The following is a 16,212-nucleotide window of genomic DNA, read 5'->3' on the forward strand; positions in this document are numbered from 1 at the left end:
CCCCCAAACAGTTTTGTAAACAAGCCCATTCCTTTCTTTAAGGGGGGACGCAGACTTTCAACAGGCGAAAAATCCCCTCCAAAATAACTTTTTTGACACTGTTTTCTGCTTCTACAACTTTCGTTTTGTGTAATTAAAAACTTTCACCGTGGAAAGCCATCTAAAATTCTCCAAATACAGTCAAACCTCGATAAAATGAACTCGCATATAACGAAATATTGAATATATCGAACTCTTTCGAAATATTTTTGTCGAACACATGTTTTTCTTAACTTCCCATAGCGAATGCGGTTCGGCATAAAACGGATATTACGAACTTCACGATGCCAAGCACTACACTTTAATAGCAGGAGGCAGGCTTCGTTGCACTACATGTGTGTTGTGCGGCGCAGCAAACGTTCAGGACTACCTCGCAGGCGCTGACAGCGCCACAGATGCCACGACGGCATTGGGAGTTGACAGCCAAATAAATCTATGGCCTTCGAGATCACCCCCGCGCGCCTGTTTGTGCACGCGGAGGTGATCTCAGAGGCCATAAAAATCGTTCGCATTGTACAATCGCTGACAGCGCCGCGATGGAATGTTGCTTTTTTTCTTTTTGGTTTTTGCGTCTTTCGCGTTTTTTGGTTTTAGTGTTAGCAGTGGCGTGGCCGTCGTAGCGTTCGGCGGAGGCTGCGTCGGTCGTCGTGTCGAGTGTGGTGCGCGGGTGTGCGTAGTGCTATGATGGCGGTGAACGTGAAAAAAAGAGCAGCTCTGACGTTAAAGACCAAGCCCAAGATAAAATTGGGGCCTTCAAGGCAGTTTACAAGAGAAGACTGGTTGACACTCTTCTCGTGAAGCTTCTTATGAAGCAGGACTTGAAGATCGACTTGCTGGGAGCATTAAAGTGGCATGGGACAGCGTGAAAGGCGAAACGATTGCCAGCTGCTTTCGGCACGCAGGTTTTGTTCCAGCAGAGGCCCGTGCATCAAGTGACGATAGGGACGATCCCGACGAAGCAGAAGCAGAGCTCCGCGAGCTCGATGAGCCTGGAACGCTTTTTCGCGTTTTATTGGTGACATGTCCGCAACAATGACTGTAGAGGACTTTGTAGGCGGCACCACGGCCGTACTGACGGACTCCGAAATCGCTTTAGAAGTTTCTGAACATTTTGCAGACGATTAGAACATTCCGACTTCACAAGAAGGGCTTGCTGCATTGGATTTACTGCGCCGCCACTGCAGTGCTATTGAGAGCAGTAGGTTTGCCCTTGTTGAGTCTTTGCAAACTGTGGAACAGGGCGTGATACGGAACGCAATCGACACAAAAAAGCAGGCCGTGATAACGCAGTTCTTTGCACGTAAATACAGTCCAATCTGGTTATATCGAACCCGGATATATCGAATTTTTGGTTATATCGAACTCGCGGAATATCCCCTTGAAAATCCCATGTAAAAGTATAGGAAAGTCGCGTCATATATCGAACTCAATTTCACCGGTCGTTTGATATATCGAACTCCGCACCACGCACTGGAAAGTGGGCCTTCACCAAGATGATCGCATCACCCTTGGCCGTTTGCCGCGTGACGTTTTCAAGCCACGCGCGGAAGGAATGAGGGGACAGTTTGGCCACGGCTATTCTGGGCAGCGCCGCGCCATTCCCCAAAGGCGCGCGCATCTGCAGATATCGTTTCCCGCGCGTCAGCACATGACGTTTGCAAGCCATGTGCGTGGGTGTGCCGATTCTTTTGCCGAGCTATCTCTTTCCTTCAGCACGCGCTATGCATGCGCCAAGCCAGCTCAGCCCGTTTTCAGACAAACGTTGGACGCTTTAGCGTGTGTTGCGAACCCCCTGCGCGCAGCGGCTGACGTGGCTGTCTCTCTCTCTCTCGCTCTTGTTTTTGTTTTCTTTGCGAGAGTCATTCATTTTTATCGGTGGTGCGCTGTAGGCGCGGCGTAGCGTAAGATATGGCAGCTGCAGACGTTAAGAAGCGACAGGGCTTTTTTTTTTTTTTTGGCGGGAGTCGTTTATCCTTGCATGTATGAATCAACAAAAGCACACGGTCAGCTGCTGCGATCATGATGCCCGCTCCAAGCGCGGCGTGATAAATCGAACCAGGCTTGTGCAATCAAGCCATCACGGGCATTCTGCCAAGTTCGCTCCCAGTCACCGCAGGAGCTCAGGAGCTATCAAAAGATAAAACGTGCCCTGACGTTATCGCTGCGCAGCATCTTGGCACACTGCCAAGAAATGAGCTGTGGATGAGAGGACCTAAACATCGACATGCAAGCGACAACGCTCGCGGCCGCGGTGGCTCGAGGCGGTGGCTCGAGCGGACAGAAGGACGCAGTTCCAAGTTTGAAAATTTTCGCATCGTCACTGAGATAGCTCAATCGCTCGCATGTGAGCGAGTTGGCCTTAACGCTTTTTTTTTTCTTTCAAATTCTCGGGTGCAAAAGTGGAGGGTGGGTATGTTATGTGAGTGGGTTGATTACGCGACAAATGTGGTATCGTTTTTTCGCATCGTAAGTGCCGTCACAAGCCGATTTCTGTATATCGAACTATTTCGCGATCCTCTTCGAGTTCGATAGATCCGGGTTCGACTGTAAATGGACGTGACCCAAGTAGGCACCCTCCAAGTTGCTGTGACTTCTCTGATTGAATTTTGCTGCTCTTGCATGCACTTCCTACGAAATTTTATATTACGAATTATGGATAGAGTGAACTATTTTCCGATTTTTTAACTGTTCGTTGTAACAAGGTTTCACTGTAGCTGTTTATATTGTTATGGGGAAATGAGTTTAATATTTACAAAATATACGGGGGATGCATGAAAGCTATGCACAGTAAGTCTCAAGCACAGTCTCAGTAAGACTTGTCCCAGAACGAGTCCACGCACATCTACTTCGTCCTCCTCATTCACATGCGCAACCGTCCACTTCGTCCTTCTCTTTCACATGTGCAAGACCGTGCGGCGCACCGTAACTGACGTAACAGTTTCCCCCAGGACAGATGAAGCTTGTCCTTGAGCGAGTCAAGCAGATTGGGAATAGCAGCGTTTCAGTCATGCCACATGGGCCTGATGAGTCATCCGCGAGCATCGATTTGTCGATGTTACTTTAGCGATAACGTAAGTTACTTCGCTTAAACGACTTACAACAACGAAGGGTCCGGTGTATTGCCACAAGGACTTCTGGTACAGTCCGCGGCGTCGCAATGGCGTCCTAAGCCAAACCAAATCTCCAGGTTCATAAGTTACTGCAGCATGAACCGCATCATACCGAACCTTCGTGTTGTTGTCTTGGGAGGCGATAATTTGTAAACGAGCAAGACGACGAGCTTCTTCAGCAAGACAGAGATGTTGCGATACTGATGGGTCATTGTGCATGGAGAATAGAAGAATGGTGTCCAGGAAGGTTGATAATGAGCGCGCGTAAAGAAGGAAAAAAAGGAGAATATCCGGTCACTTCATGCTTAGCTGTGTTATAAGCGTGAGTTACAAATGGCAAGACGGCGTCCCAGTTTTTGTGATTTGATGTTACATACATTGACATCATGTTAATGAGAGTCCGGTTTAGATGCTCGGTAAGGCCGCTTGTCTGAGGGTGGTAGGGAGTAGAATGACGATATTCGAAGCCACAGAGCTGCAAAAGTTCTTCCACGATATCTGCAGTGAACTGTTGACCGCGATCACTGATGATCACTCGGGGTGCGCCGTGGCGAAGGACAATTTGGTGTAATAAAAAGTTGTGTTGACACATCGGTTGCTTTGGCAGAAACGAGTGCAGATGTCTCCACATACCGGTTCAAATAGTCAATAGCTACGATAATCCAGCGTCGGCCTTCAGACGATTTGGGAAAGGGACCAATTGGGTCAATCCCAATTTTCTCGAAAGGCGATCTAGGGGGCTTTACAGGTTGAAGAAGGCCAGCAGGTGGCGTGGCGCTTCGCTTGAGACGTTAGCAAAGGATACAACTTTTCAAAGCATGGCAAAGGATCAAAGGTAGCGGAAAACTTCCTCCAAATAGCAAAAAAAACGGCGTTTGCAAGTGCTGATATCTCGGTACAGTGCAGTCCACTTATAACGATATTGAGAAAACCTGAAAATCCGATTGTTATAACTGATTATCGTTATATCTGGATTGGGGAAAAAAAAAGAAGAAGAAAAGCACTGCCATGTATTTTCCCATGCATGTAGGCTTTACTAGCGATGAGTAAATCTGGTTGAACAACCCTAATCATCGTAAAGAGCACTAAACACTTTATTACAGCATACAATAGCCATAAAATAACTTAAGCGTACTTAAAGAAGCCAGAAATTCGCGCTCGCTTGAGCAGCAGCTGAAGCTTGACAATCACTTTGAGCATTGCTTCCAGTAGCGTGTGCTACACTGGCGGCAGTCCTTCTTGCGTGCATGAAACCGATTAGCGACTGGATGAACTGAAGGACATCCCCAGCTTTGATATCGTTAAAATTTTAGAGTGCGTAAGTCCGTATTTTTTCATGGGGCTTCCAGCCTTGAAACCCTGCCCGAAATCTCTATGAATCTGCCGTTTCATTTTGTGAGCTATCGCGCCGTCCGTCACTGGTCGCCGCCATCTTCCACGGATGCAGAATTGGCGATGACAATGCCGATACGGCCGTAGCAGCACCCTTTGCGCGGCTGTGATTGCGATGATGATGGTGCTCATTTTCTTTCGTTTTCACGTCATTGTCTTCTTAATATTTGATCTTTTATGGAATATTCAGTCAAATTTTCGTGGTAAACACTTACCGGGCGGCGATAAAGCTATTGTTGTATCCGATGTACCGCCGATAATCGATTGTTATATCTGGTTGATTTTTATATAGGGCAATGGGAAAAATGATATATCTCAAGAATTTGATTGTTATAAGCGATATATCGCTATATCTCATATCGTTATCTTGGTTTCAATGGGAAGCGCGTTCCTTTGGCTTCAAATTTCCCGCTTCAACGGTCTCCTCCAAGTGGAACCGAACGCATAACACGCAAAAGCTTCCAGGGTTGCGTGATGATTCCTCATTGGCGGCGCACATCACATGAGAGCTGTGCGCTCCTTAATGGGTATCCTCGGCGGCGGCGGCGGCTTCTGTTACGCACACCTCTTGAGTCGGCTCGCCATGCTAGTTATCTGCGCAGAGACTCGCCGCTTGTTCATGTTTGTTATTTGCACAGAGCATAGTTTCGAAGCATGTTTGCACGTAAGTGCAGAGCATAGTTTCGGAAGCAGGCTTCACTGGTGGTGGTGGGTTGACGACCGCTGAAGTACAAGACTGTTCATGGACGGCACGCGTAAGCGAAACTCGCTGATAAGGAAGAAGTCGTCTGTTTCAGAAACTTCTGCTGCTCAGCACTCTACTGAAATTACGGGCGTGGGTGCAAGTGCTTTGTGCGCGGCTACGAGTGTCACTGAAGGTACGGGTACAGATACGAGTGCTGCTTGTGCGGCTATGAGTGTTACTGGAGTCACGGGCATGGAGGCGAGGGATTCTTGTACAGCTATGTGGGTCACTGAAGTTACGGGCGCGGAGGCGAGTGTCTGCAGTGTCGTTGAGCTGCTGCCGAGCACTTCCTACGCAGACGATACATTGTCTGAAAGCACAGGGGACACTGATGAACTTATGCGCCGCGCTCTGGGTCACTGGAAACGTCGCCAGGTCATCGCACAGTTCATCTTGGAACTTCGCGTGATGTTGCTATACTGTCGACGACCACTGGGCGCACTATCCAGGCACACCTGCAGTTGTGTTTTTTTATCACGAGAAGCGTCGTAGGAAGTCGCCCTAAAAGTGCAAGCTAAGCTGAGTTCTGTGCCTCTGACCATGCGAAAAATGGAACTGACGGGTGAGGGCCAAGCGCTCGCCAGCGCAGAGCCAGCGGACGAGTGTGTCGTGCAAGTCACGGCCCTAAATGGGCTTCTGGAGAATGCCAAGTGCAAGCAGTGCTTGCAAGCTGGACTTTCGGTTTAGCTGGGAACAAGGCTTGGGTTGGTAGCGCAAATGATGCTGGCATGCGCTTTCTGCGGCACCTTCGCAAAACATTGGATGTTGCGCGGAGGGAAAATTGTCGAATTTTCGATGTTAACTTGAGGGCTATGCAAGCTGTCAAAAACAATAGTAAAGGAGGAACAGCGCTGACAGATTTTTGGTCGATAATGGATGTCTCACGGGGGCTTGCATCATAAAACCTCCCAAAGGAATTTGAAATCAGAATTTCTACTCGCTAGTGAGGCAGCTGTTGCTCTGATGCTGCAGCGGCTGTGCTCACTGTTTACAGCGAGATGAACCTTGCATTTAACAATAACATAACTGTGGTCTATGATGGGAGGTGGTTGACACGGGCCACGCATCTCACATTGGCACTGTGATTGAATTTTACACAGAACTTGCGCTTGTCTGTGTCGACCTGTCAAATAGATGTCATGGATGTGAACTGGGCTTCAAAGAAGGAGATGATGGTTACGATGAGTCGAAGTCACCGCACATCTGTCAAAGAGCACTGATGTCAATGGAAGTTGAGGCTGCCTTACTCCTATTTAGAAGGTCCTTTGCGAAGCATGGTTTGCGGTACATAAACAATGTTTGTGATGGGGACAGTAGAACCTTCGTGACACACTGCGAATATGAGACCTACGGTTTTATCCCATTCACGAAGGAGGACTGCGTGAAGCCCGTGAAGAAAAGGAGGGGTACAGCCCTTCGTGCGCTTGTCATGAAAGGCAAGAAAGGTCAACCTATTGGTGTGAAAGCTGGCCTTACTCAAGACTTCATAAAGAAATTGACAAACTACTATGGCAAGGCTCCGTGTGCAAATGAAAAAAAATGGAAGGAATGCAAAAAGCCGTGATTGCAACATTTTATCATATCATACCTGCCAACTCTCCCAAATCGTCCGGGAGTCTTGGTGCCTTTTGATAAAGTGCAATAAGAGGTACAACTTCAAAAGCTATTTTCTCAGAATTGCTTTTTTTGTCACCTGGTGTGATTGTCCGCTGATTTCTTCGCGACCTTTGAGTCTATTTCAATGCCTTTTTTTTTTTTGCTGCATTCCTTGAGAAAGGTTGCAGGTTGTGACGTTCTTGCTTTCTTGGCGCAGTGTTTGCTGACTTTTTGATTCAACTGGTTGTTCTCTCGCTGCTCTCATTGACGGCTGTCTCTGTTGCAATCAACAACGCATTTTCATCTTTCTCAGCAGAGACCAGATGACTGAATGCAGGCTTTCAGCAGCATTTTGCGTTTTTTTCCCAAGACAACGGCTGAGGAGCTGGATATCAGAAAGCTGCTGGTACACATATGCAACATGCCTTGCAAGCTGGTACTTATGACGGGGTGTAGGTTTGCCCTCTGCTTTGGCAGCCTGGTGTTTGCACCAACTCTGGTGTCCTTGTTGGCAAAATTCATCATGCGGGTCTTCATTAGTGGATGTTATGTGGTAAAAAGTTGCCATCACAGCTTTTTGCATTTCTTCAATTTTGTCATTTTCGCGCAGGGCCTTGTAGTTTGTCGATTTCTTTATGAGGTCTTGAGTAAGGCCGCCTTTCCCGCCAATAGGTTGAACTTTCTTGCCTTTTTTGACAAGTGCATGCAGGGTTGTGCCCATCCTTTTCTTCACATGGTTCACGCAATCCTTCTTTGCAAATTGGATAAAACCATAGGTCTCATCTTCGCAGCATGCCACGGTTCTGCTGTCCCCATGACAAACAATGTTTGTGTATCGCAAACCATGCTTTGCAAAGGACTTTCTAAATAGGAGTAAGTCAGCCTCAACTTTCATTCTGCCAGATTTCACATCAGTGTTCTTTTGGCAGATGTGTGATGACTTCCACTCATCGTAACCGTCATCTCCTTCTTTGGGGCCCAGTTCACATCCATGACACCTATTTGATAGGACGACACAGTCGAGCAGGAGTCCTGTGTAAAACTCTATCACTGTGCCAGCACCTATGTGAGATGTATAGTCACGTGTCAACCACGTTCCATTATAGACCACAGTTATGTTATTGTTAAACGCAAGGTCCATCTTGCTGTAAACAGTGCGCACAGCCACTGCAGCATCACAAAATATATTGGCAATAGTTGCATCACCGGAGAGTCGAAATTCTGATTTCAAATGCTTTTGGGAGGTTTCATGATGCAAGCTCCTGTGAGACACATCCATTATCGACCAAAAATCTGTCTGCACTGTTGCTCCTTTACCATTGCTTTTGACAGCTTGCATAGTCCTCAAGTTAACATCGAAAATTCGAAAATCTTCCCTTTGCAGCGATGTCCACTGTTTTGCAAAGGTGCCGCAGAAAGCGCATGCCAACATCATTTGCGCTACGAACCCAAGCCTTGTTCCCAGCTGAACCAAAAGTCCAGCTTGCGAGCACTGCTTGCACTTGCCTTTCTCCATAAGCCCATTTAGGGCCGTGACTTGCACAACGACACACTCGTCCACTGGCTCTGTGCTGGCTCTGCGCTGGCGAGCGCTTGGCCCTCACCCGTCAGCTCCATTTTCCGCATGGTCGCAGGCACGGAACTCAGCTTTTTTTGCACTTTAGCGGCGGCTTCCTGCGACGCTTCTGGCGATAAAAACTGAGGCTGCAGGTGTGCCTGAATGGTGCACCCGGTGCTCGTTGACGGCGTGGCGACGTTGCGGGAAGTTTCGAGATGAGCGGCGCAATGGCCTGATGACGCTGCCAGCGATCCAGAGCGCGGCGCATAAAGTTCATCAGTGTCCCTGGTGTTTTCAGATGATGTATCGTCCGCGTAGAAAGTGCTCGGTAGTGGGTCTACAACGGCGCTGCACACGAAGCACTCGCCTCCGCGCCTGCAACTTTGGTGGCACTCGTAGCCCTACAAGAATCACTCTCCTCTGCGCCCGTAACTTCAGTCACACTCCTAGCCATGCACGAAGCATTCGCATCCGCGCCCGAAACTGCGGTGGCACTGGTAGCTTCGCACGTAGCATTCGCCTCCGCGCCTGTAACTTCGGTATAGTGTTGAGCATCAGAAGTTCTTGAAATAGACGACTTCTTCACCATTGGTGATTTTTGTTTACGCGTGCTTTAGGCATCTGCCGTCTCGTACTGCAGTGGTCGTCGACCTATAACCACCAGTGAAGCCAGCTTCCAAAACTGCTCCGCGCGTATATGCTAACATGGCACCCGCGTAATCCATATTCGAGAATTATGCTCTGCGCAAATAACAAATACCGACAGGCGGTAAGTCTCTGCGCAAAGACTGGAAGGGCAAGCCGAGTAGTCAAGAGGCGCGCATAGCAGATGATGCCACCACCGCCGAGGAGACCAATTGCGAAGCGCATTGCCCTCACATGATTCGCGTTGGCAATCAGGAACACACGATCCGAGAACTTTTGCTTGTTGTACATTTGGTTCCACTCCGAGGAGACTGCTGAAGCGGGAAATTTGCAGCCAAAAGAACACGCTTTCCATAGAGACAAGATTGAAATACTGTCTCGCTACGCTGCACGCTTCCTTCTGGGTTGCTTCCAAGGGCACAGAACGTGGTTCCAGGCCCCTGAATGGTGCGAATTGGGTTAGGCAAACATTTGCCGCAAGCCTGGTAGTGCATCACTTGCCATCGCAAAAACGGAAGTTTCTCCGTATCGGAACTGCATCGCGATGTCATGGCTAGTTGATAGAGCCGGGACCTTGGATTCACTGCTGGGAATCGATTTCGGGCCTAGGCGCCATGGAATGGTGCTATTCCAGTTGCACAAACGTTCGCCGTCCTACTAGAGAGCTCGCGCCGCATCGGCGTCACCCACCGTCGTGGAAACGGAACTTTCCCCGTTTCGGCACTGCACTGCGACGTTGGTTGACGGCGCTGGGACTTCAGGTGCACTGCCTAGAGTTGATTCCAAGGGGGGGTCGGCCTTTCGCAACATATTTCCGTGATCTTCTCCGAGAGCATCGGGGCATATCCCTGCGGCTGCGCGATTGCATCAGCCGAGCTTTCCACGCGCCTGGAGACTTCCGTTCGTTGGAGCCGTACCGCGTCGAAACATTAGTGCGATAACCTTGTCGCTTTCGCCGCCGCTTCCGTTGACTTTCGGACGGACCGCACGGTGCGCTGATACTTTTCGAGAAGCGTTTTTGCCGACCCGGTCTTCGCTTTGTCTGATTTATTTGCCGCCAATCTCTTTTTTTTTTTCTGGATAGGAGGCTTGTGTTCGTCCTATACTAATGCACCGTGCACAGCTGCATCGCTGGCACACAGACGAAGCCTCGCGCAACAGTAAGGGTGACGAAAAATGTAGAACGGCAGCCGCGGGTTGACAAAAGCCTGTGTGAATAAGACTGGAGCAGATGCCGCGAGCAATGGCGCGCTTTCCAGCAGCCACTCGGAGAGCGTGCCGAGCGCCACGTGACTGGCGCACCCAATCAGTGCCTAGAAGTGACTCTGCAAGGCCTTCGCGTTTTTTACTTTTGTGCATTTATTTTTTGTTGTAGACACGTCGCGCTGACGGGAGGAGTACTGCGGTGAAACATGCTTTCCAGTGGTACCAAAATTTTCGCAATCGGCACTCTGGCCGCGGAGTTATTGTGCTCGGAAATCGACCATTTTCGCGGACATTTCGGCCAGTTTTTTGCTGCTAGACGTCACAAAAACAATTTTTAGGTGCACTTTGACGCTGTTCTCAGCGGAATTTGTTGGCAATGTGATTGAACAGCTTGTAGATTCCGAATCCGATCTTTCCGAAAACTTGATTTTTTGCAAAATGTTCGCAATTTGATCCCCGTATCCCCCTTTAAACGATCCAGGTATGACGCGCACTTAGCTAGTGTCGTTCGGTCACGTCGTCGTCTTCGCACAATGCTAAACACAGCAGCAGCCAGCAGCACACAAAGGGATGTATCGGCGGAAGGAAGGGGGGTGCCTCGATGCACGCGCTCCCCTCAAGCGATGTTCGCACCGGGGATTCCAATGAGGATGGATGCGGTAAGGAGGTGCACAGCGTCACGGACTGGGCAAACTCGCCCCTGCTCCCGAACTCTCACACTCACACGGGCAACGGAGAGTCGCCGAGAGCGACGTTGACTTTTAGAAGCCGTACGCAGCCCGACAGGAACGAAGAAGTACACAAGATAGCCATTTCTGACCCACTAAAGTTTCTTTGTCATTCAAGGAAACAACGAAGACAGCAAGTTCAGGTAAAACAAAGCGCGCAAAATAAAATAAACGAATTTGGCCGAAAGAGAAGGGGCCTGCAGAAGGGGTCGAAGGCAAAAGACTAGGATGGGGTAGATCTTATCTGCTGAGACCCTGCCGCGCATTTTTTTTCCTCTCGGGGTCTCTCGGGGAGTGTTTGTGCCGGCCGGCTGAGATCTCCCCATGCCCGCAGACGGCAGCCAGCCACAAAAAACTGGAAGCTGCGGCACCCAGCACGTGAGCACAGTCACCTTCGCTAAGAAAAAGATTCCAGCGCCCATGTGAATACTGCTTCGGGGAGGGGTGAGGGTGGCGCAGTGGCAATAAGCTCCAGTAGCTTGAAAGATGACATAGGCCAATCAGCAACTGTGGGACAACATCGCCCAATGTCGCTGGCAGCCCAGCAGCCGGTTTGGCCAGGGCTGCAGCAGGACATGGGTGGTGGGAAAGGGGTGAAGAGGGAGAAGGTGCCCTCCTCGCAGCCATGCGTGCTTGCTCACTTGCGTGGGTGATTATGCCAATCGCGCGTTCGTGTCATCAGCGGGGACTTGGTAAAACTGTTCTTAAATTTAGAATCGTATCATATTCTGTATAATGTGGACCGTCTGGGACACTTCTGAAATTGATAGCAGGCCGAAATTCGGATCAATCGCAATCGTATCATTGAGGTTCTGCTGCATTGCCAGATGTGTGTAGCATACATCCAGATGTTTGTTTCACAAGCTTCCTGCTTTAAGGCGAAGGAAACTACAGTCCAGATCGCGAAGCTACTGATAGTGAAATAGCATTTATAACAAAGGGATTTCAATTCCCCACTCTCATTTTTACATTTTCAATACAGTTTGGATATGGTTTTAACGAAGTAAATAGAAGACGTCTTAGTAGATATAGCAAAAAGATTTTGTAAAAGATGAAAAATAATCTATCAGTTGGAACGTTTTTACACCTTTCAGACAAATTCCTGAGCGAAAATAAGAGCGAAATCCGGCTGACGGCCGCATGGACTGCGTCGTCTACAAGGTTGCTTCACAGTATAGCTTGGCTCGCTGCCTTTGTTCGAGTCGAGTCAAGCCAAGTCTATGTTTATTTCCTGATTCAGGAAACATTTGTACAAATATAATTGGACCGATAGCTTAGATGGCTAGTATCAGGTCCAATACAAAGTATAGCATTTAGGCAACCATGCAAGTAACGTGCAAAAAAGTGAACAAATTTTCAGCACCTATATGTTACAGAATGTTAATCCTTGTTTGTTAATCCTTGATTTCTCGGGTAGGTCTAGTTTCACAAGCTGGTAACCACCGCAGCGGATAATGCTCTACGGATGTCCACTGGGCCGAGTTCGGACCAAAACTTGGCTTTGCATTTGGACGACGCAGAGGACACGATGCTAAAGTTTGCGCTCAGGAAACCTTTTCAGGGAACACTGGACCACTTATTATAGCAGTGATAAAAAAATTTCTCCCATAGTGGACAATTGATATTCTGGACTTGCTAGGGACCACCAAAACTTTCATAGGGTCAAATTTTATAAACAAAACTGCTTTATATAAAGTTAATTTCGACCAGCCCTTATACATAGCATTCATTGATTACGAAAAAGCATTTGACTCAGTTGGAACATTGGCGGTGATGCAGGCATTGCGAAATCAGGGGGTAGATGAGCCGTACGGGAAAGTGCTGGAAGATATATATAATGGCTGCACAGCAACCATAGTTCTGCATAAAGAAAGTAACAAAATTCCCATAAAGAAAGGTGTTAGGCAAGGAGATACAATCTCCCCAGTACTATTCACAGCTTGCTTAGAGGAAGTATTCAGAGACTTGGAATGGGAGCAGTTAGGGATAAGGGTACATGGAGAATACCTCACTAATCTGCAATTTGCTGATGACATTGCCTTGCTAAGCAACTCGGGGGGATAAACTGCAAATAATGATTGATTACCTAGACAGGAAAAGTAGAAAGGTAGGCTTGAAAATCAATATGCAGAAGACTAAGGTAATGCTCAACAGCCTCGGGAAGGAACAGCAGTTTACATTAGGTAGCAAAGTACTGGAAGTAGTAGGCGATTATGTCTACTAAGGACAGGTAATAACCACAGATCCGGACCATGAAAAGGAAATAACAAGAAGAATAAGATTGGGATAGAGCGCATTTGGCAAGCACTCGCAGATTATGACTAGCAGCTTACCGGTATCGCTCAAGAGGAAAGTATACAACAGTTGCATCTTACCTGTACTCACCTATGGGGCTGAAACGTGGAGGCTAACCAAGAGAGTTCTACTTAAGTTGAGGACAACCCAGAGGGCTATGGAACGAAAAATGGTAGGGGTAACATTAAGAGATAGGCAGCGTGCAGAGTGGGTCAGAGAAATAACTCAAGTTACCGACATTCTAGTGGAAATTAAGAAGACGAAATGGGCATGGGCAGGACATGTAGTGCGAAGAGAGGATAACCGATGGTTGCTTAGGGTAACAAACTGGATTCCAAGAGAAGGAAAGCGTAGCAGGGGACGGCAGAAAGTTAGGTGGGCGAATGAGGTTAAGAAGTTCGCGGGGGTCAAGTGGGTGCAGCTAACACAGAACTGGGTTAAGTGGAGAATTATGGGAGAGGCCTTCGCTTTGCAGTGGGTATAGTCAGGCTGATGATGATGATGAATTTCGATTGGCGCACATTGGAGGAAGGGGGCCAGCAGTTTTGTGCCTATTCCAATGACTGAATCACCGCGCAGTGTTTACACAGACGGAGGCAGTAACTGGCGTTCAATGGCTGTACTGTCGTCGACATGTGGCGAGCCTGCACGCTGGCTTAGACGAGGTACGGGCGAACCTGCCATGGCAAATTTGCTGCATCGTTCCGTTTCGATGCTTCACCGCATAGTACATTCAGTGAAGCATCCTCAAAACATGGCGGGGCCCTTGTGTAGAGGCACCATTGCTGCTGCGTTGCATGCGACAAGGGCTGCGAAGGCACTCATGATTTGGGAGCATTTCTTGCTCATATGCAGTCGACTGATTTTTCGGACACCCAATTTAGGACATACCTTATAAAAGGAAATGTATTAGGTGGTTCAAAAATTCGGTCGCTCTAGGGAGGGCTATTTGATTTTTCAGACATTCCAAGCGTCAGCCAGGCCAACTGCCACAAATTTTGAGCGGTGTCGCCGCCATCTGGTTTGTTTAATTTTTCCTTCAATAGCCTCGAAACCGGTGCCGGCCTTGCGTGCCGCTCCTCATCTAAACTGACGCAGGATTGAGGCATTATTATTTGCCTAGCACCTTCCGCTTCTGGAACATCTCTGCTCGTTGCTGCAGTGCTTTTTTTTCTTTTAACTTGATCGCTTCGACTGCCTGTTCCTCTGTGTGTTTGCCGTGCGTTTCACATGCGTTGCCGAGCATAGCGAGTAGGCCTATGGTCGTGCTGATGCGAGAACTAGTTCTGTCGCTACTGTGGCTCGCATTTAATTGAATCTGCTTCAGTTCTTCAAGAAGCTATTTCCGGATTTTATAAGGAGCTTTTATCTTTTTTTGTTGCGTGCAACGCGGCAGCGAGAAGGCACTCAACGGAGTCGGTGTTGTGGTCCAGTGGTTGGTGGTGATAGTGTGCCTCGACAGTGGGAAAACCTACTCTGTCGATTTGCTTGGAGCACTTAGTATGCTGGCCGATGCGTGGAAGTTGATGGCACCCACAATGCTGTGCAATTGCTTCCGCCACGCGTGAATTGTGCTGAATGACGAGTCGGCTGCCTTGGGCGAGGAGAGCATCATCGAGCAGCTGTCAGGAAGTGAGCAGCTCATTGACGACCTTCGCACTGCAGGTGTCGAAATTCCATCGCCTGTCTCATTTTAAGAGTTCACAGACATGGACTATGAGTTGGAACTGTGCGCTGGGCTCACAGATGCAGAAATCATTCGCCAAGTGCTTGCGGAGTCTCAGAGCGACGACAACGATGACTCACCTGCAGCAGCACAGCCGATGCAAGCTGTGCTGATGCAAGCGGTTGCAACCCTTTCGTCGGCTTACGGCGACACTACACCTCTTGCTGAAGTTCATGCAAACCTGTTAGCACGGAAGTGGAGCGTGGTGTAGGAAAGCATTCATGACTTTTTCCGGCCTTAAAGTCAATAATAGGCAATAAATTGAGCTTTTTTGGTGCACATTTGTTTTTTCGGACGGTCCGTTGAGAGTCCGAAAGATCGGTCGTCGGCTGTACGTTAGTTCTATGGAGCATGTCGGGGTGCCGAGAATAAGTGCTAATAATCAAGTATGCCCTACAATTCAAGGGTTGGAATTTTAGGTCAGCGGCTGTTTGTTTTCTTTTATTTTTTGTTCACAGCCTAGATATACCCTGCTCATATGTTTTTCACCAGGCCGGGAAAAAAAGCAACAGCCGGGAAAGTGCAACAGTAAGAAAAGTTCCAAAAATGAATGAAAACAGTGGCGCTTTGAAACTATTTATGGAGCTTAGAAATGAAGAAACTTGCTTAAGAAAAGCAAATAGACAATGGCAGATTCCATTTCTTTTGCTCATTGGAAAGCACCAAGCGTTTCTCAATAGCCTGGAAGGCCGCATCGGTGTCAGAATTGAGGTGCGACGTACCTGCGGAGGAGGTCCAGAGCCGCGACATCTTCTCCAAAGCTCGGTTCTGTCAACTCCTCGGAATTATGCAGCTCGTTCTCTTCGTCATCGCAGTCAGTGGTTTCACCTGTGACCAAATTCGCAATGATCTCGCCAATACTCTGGCACCCACGGCAGCACCCTTGGCGACGTAGTCATCATATGTCACTCTTGTAGCACTCAGCTCATTCATAGCCTCAGCTAGCTCTTGATCACAAAATGCTACTTCTGACTGTTCAGCTTCCATTTCCTCGCTTATGCGGAAGCCACACAGAGCGAAGCAGTGCTGTGCATTTGACGCACTCACTGCAGTCCACGCTGAAGCGACATAGTGCATAGTGTCAAGTATTGAAATAGTCATAAATTTCTAGCCGCGATCAATACATACGAGACAGCGCTGCACAATGCATTTCCTGTAGGCATGCTTTAAGT

At 48.4% G+C, this 16,212-nt stretch overlaps 1 protein-coding gene across 3 annotated transcripts in view; it reads left to right on the plus strand.

Moving 5' to 3' along the window:
• The window catches only part of LOC146180450 (vasculin-like protein 1), a 158,674-nt gene that overhangs the window by 66,251 nt on the left and 76,211 nt on the right, over positions 1 to 16,212 (plus strand). The window lies entirely within an intron of this gene.

The sequence above is a fragment of the Amblyomma maculatum genome, chromosome 8 (assembly GCF_055883805.1).
Source record: "Amblyomma maculatum isolate TAMU_Amacu chromosome 8, ASM5588380v1, whole genome shotgun sequence".
Lineage (NCBI taxonomy): Eukaryota > Metazoa > Arthropoda > Arachnida > Ixodida > Ixodidae > Amblyomma > Amblyomma maculatum.